This window comes from Alosa pseudoharengus, unplaced genomic scaffold, assembly GCF_046254945.1.
Source record: "Alosa pseudoharengus isolate Yale_2024_CS ecotype anadromous, Long Island Sound unplaced genomic scaffold, YU_APseudo_1.1 YU_APseudo_1.1_scf_22, whole genome shotgun sequence".
Lineage (NCBI taxonomy): Eukaryota > Metazoa > Chordata > Actinopteri > Clupeiformes > Clupeidae > Alosa > Alosa pseudoharengus.
Genome location: NW_027468680.1, coordinates 10118306 through 10122167, shown reverse-complemented (window position 1 = coordinate 10122167; position 3862 = coordinate 10118306). Strand labels below are relative to the sequence as shown.

At 40.8% G+C, this 3862-nt stretch overlaps 2 long non-coding RNA genes across 2 annotated transcripts; one reads left to right on the top strand and one right to left on the bottom strand.

Moving 5' to 3' along the window:
- Window positions 1–724: 724 nt before the first annotated feature.
- LOC143139265 (uncharacterized) lies at window positions 725–2090 on the top strand. The gene is made up of 3 exons (XR_012990362.1): window positions 725–943; window positions 1496–1592; window positions 1851–2090. It is a non-coding gene; the product is annotated as an uncharacterized LOC143139265 (long non-coding RNA).
- LOC143139267 (uncharacterized) lies at window positions 1995–3472 on the bottom strand. The gene is made up of 3 exons (XR_012990363.1): window positions 3336–3472; window positions 2300–2447; window positions 1995–2075 (listed from the first exon to the last, which is right to left on the bottom strand). It is a non-coding gene; the product is annotated as an uncharacterized LOC143139267 (long non-coding RNA).
- Between the last annotated feature and the right edge of the window lie 390 nt (window positions 3473–3862).

The following is a 3862-nucleotide window of genomic DNA, read 5'->3' as shown; positions in this document are numbered from 1 at the left end:
CGCTGTCATTCTCTCTCCTGCCAAAAAAAGTAGCAAGTTCCAAGTAGCAGTGCGTAATTCTGCTTCATAAAGTTGAACAAATACATTGGTCATATAAATAGCCAGTTTATGGTCTACAGTGTAGAGTTGGTAAGTTATGGTAGGCCAACTTGGAGTGAATATAGCCTACAGGGGGAATTCTTTGTCTACTCGTAGCTGAGTAGCCTGGCAGGTGCGCACGTAGACATAGCCTACGGCCGATGCGCCAATGAATCGTGCTCTAACGACAACCACGTCGTTAACTTAAAGGGGTCATAGAATGCAAAACCGAGTTTACCTTGTCATAGATGAATAGCGATAGTTCAGTGGGTGAAATGGAGATACAGAGAACTTCAAAACCCCATCGACACCTCCTTCCTATGCAAATCTCACAATTCGAAACTCCCGCCATAAAACGGGCGAATCCAAAAGAAGCTGCGAGTTTACGCAAACTCGCAGGTGGTACCTTATTTGGCTCTGGCCTGTACATTTGTCACGCCTCAAAATTTACATACAGACCAGCCCACTGGTGCTCTGAGCCCAGGAACGTGAATGGAGAGCGAAAATGAGACAAACACTAGTTTAGCTGCCTGCTCATTTACATCCACAGGAATTATAAAGCAGACAGTTCTTCAAGGATATCGAAAATGAGCCACGGTCGTAAATGCAGTGTTCCAGGCTGAAACTTAGGCTACAAAGAAAGCGGAGACTCCATAGTCTTCCCAAGGATTCGAAGTTCGAGGGGCATGGATAATGTTTTTCTACCAGAAGATCCCTGCAAAGTTCGACACTCCGTTATTAATTTGCAAAACATTTCACCGAAGGCAGTTTTCAAAACCTTGGACAGTTTAAAGATGGATTTGCTAAGCTGCTGTTACTGAAAGGAGGGGCTGTTCCGACCGTAAGGTCATCACAACCGCATGCTGTAAGTATTATTTTGTTGCTAATAGCAGTTATGCTAACGTGTATCTAACAAGTAGAATGTGTGATTTAGTTCATTGGCAAGGCTATTTAATTTTCCTGTGTGTCATTCGGATAAAACCTGTGTTGTCATGTTAACCTACATTTTACTATGCATGTTTGTCGAGATCTCTGACAGGTTATGTTCTCAGCAAGATAGCTAGCACTAACTGAAGCTGAGTAACACGATAGTTTGGTTGCTAAGTTGTAATATAACCCACATACGTTTTTGACGTCAGAAGTGGAAACAACTTCACGTTATCAATTCAAATGATATCTAGTCGATATGTTGAAAACTGTGTTGTCTAAATACAATGGATTTATTTGCACGTTCTTATTTTAGAACATTACAAGAATGACAACATGACAAACGCATCATGCCAAACAGATGCTCCAAGTGTGGCATCTTGTGGGGCTTAGAATATTAGCAAATGCTTTTGCTGTGAGTTAACAGCTTGGTGTGTGCATGCAAAAGTGACTTTCACTTGTGTTACAACATTTCTGTTGTTTGGTTTAGGTTTTTATCTTGCAGCCATGCACTTCAATGAGAATGCTGAGTCCCCACAACAGAAGACAGCCAAGGAGAAACTATGTACAGACTTGCCAAACAATTTGTAAGTTTAATAAAATATACTTTTTTTTTATCACAAACAACAAATCAAAATGTGCAACAGTATAGGCACTAAAAATAACTTATTGATTCACACACAACAGGCTTTCTTAGACCTGATGCTACTGGTGTCAATCATCATCAGTACTGTAAACAAAGCACAATGTTCAGGGCCATATAATTTGTTTATTGTACAGTATACAGCCTACAATGCACTGTATTACAGTATCCAATATAAGTCGTCTTTCTTGTCCTCTTCGAGATCATCAAAGACCCTCTTCCTGATTGGGATGCCGTCCAGCGGATTCCTGTGCCCCAAGACTGGTGTGCTCAGCATGACAGACCTTGCATGGAGGATGCTGTTGCTGAACATGAGTCACGGTTCAGTCGACAAGGGATCTGAATCCAACGTACTGTCCTGAAGTATCCGGACGCTCCCTCCATATACGTAGCACCACACACGAGGGGATCATGACACGGACATTGCCTGCAACGAGAACAGGGTGGAAAAGCAAATTTTTTTACTATAAAAAATATTTTACATTAGAGTATCACTGGACGATTGTTGAAAAAAAAAATAAAGTTTGTCATTTTGTGGTGTTGATCAAACTGTGTTTTTGCAATATGCTGAACCAATAATGAATGTGTATTGGTTAAAAATATTTTATTTATATACTGTAACTGCTAACACTTGTATCAAATTGTCCTCACCTTTCCATCCCTCTGATTCTCAAACGGCCATGGTCAGCTCTGTAAATATTCATTGCATTTTGCAAAGAATAAATATAGAGGCACAACGGATCGAGGCCATGATGGTCATTCAGGTCAGCTCCTCAGGAACCTGGGCCATTCTCATAACCTGTAAAAACAAACATAATTTCCCTGCAGAGATCACATATTAGGCTACTACATGGAAAGAAGGTAATAATCTCAATCAGATGTCAATAGGATAGTTACAAGATTACATTAGACCTACTGACTGTACCTACTGTATTTTAAACAGTGATATTTATAGGATTTTTGATTATTGTACTCTACTCCATGGTATGTAAATGGGGATAAATAAAAGTGTTTTTGAATTGACACAAACGAGAGTAGGCCTAGTCATATTTTCGTTGACCTCGTTTCACTTCAGCCATAGGCTACAAACTGCACAGAGCTCCTGCCCAGCTAACTGGACGTCCCGTTGTAAGATCATACATTACAGATTACATTCAGATGACTTAATCAGCAGGATAGTTACACGAGTACATTAGACCTACTGACATTAACGTAATATTTTCATTGACGCGAGCAGTAGGCTACTCGTTTCACTTCAGCCATATAGCCTACGAGCTGCACAGAGCTCCTGCTCAGCTAACTGGACGTCCTGTTGTAAGATCGCATATTACCACTACAAGAATGCAACTCCTAATCAGATTACCTATTCAGCAGGAGAATATATTTACTGACTAAAACAAGTAGCAGCTACTTTCCTTGCAAGCAGCACTCCTTTCACTACAGCATAGCCTGAACTGCCCACGACTGGCTACGAAGTTTTCAGCTAGCTTCTAACTGGACATCTCGACAAAAATTGCACAAGGGTACAAGTTTTAAAACATTTGTTTGTGTGCAAATAAATAACTTCTGTTGCTTACAATGCTAAAAATGAACCTAATGTTTAGCTTAGTCTACGACACTAACGTGCACTAGTATTACAGCTAGCTAACTGGGCTACGTGTGGCAAAAAGTAAATGACAAAACTTACCACTCTGAAGTAGTCATTTCCAATCTATGGGCGACTGGTTGCTCCTCTATTTCAGATTCTTCCTCTGATTCAGGGTCAAATATGCTGTTCAACACCTATGTCTCCATAGTATTTCCACCTTGGCTGTTTCAGTGAGTGCTGTCGGTCGGCCATGTTTGCGTCTTTGCTCGGGAGCTTCGCTCGTTGTAAACCAACCAATCAGCACGCAGTTTATCTAAATATTCATGAGCATACCATACAAGGAAGAAAACCTCTCGTTTCATTCCAGGGCTTTCAACCAGGCTTGCTTTAGGGCACATAGAACAGCACATATGCCATTTTCAGCCCAACCAATGTTACACACCCTATTCAGAGACCTTAAGGACCAGCACCAAATACCCTATATAATCATTCTATGACCCCTTTAAATAGGCCTAGGTTAACATCACTGAGTTCGCATTCAAGCAAGCAAAACGATGATTTGAATACATCTGTTTCACTGGAAGGGCAAGGGGTAACAACAAGTCAACACAGAGACAGGCCAGAAT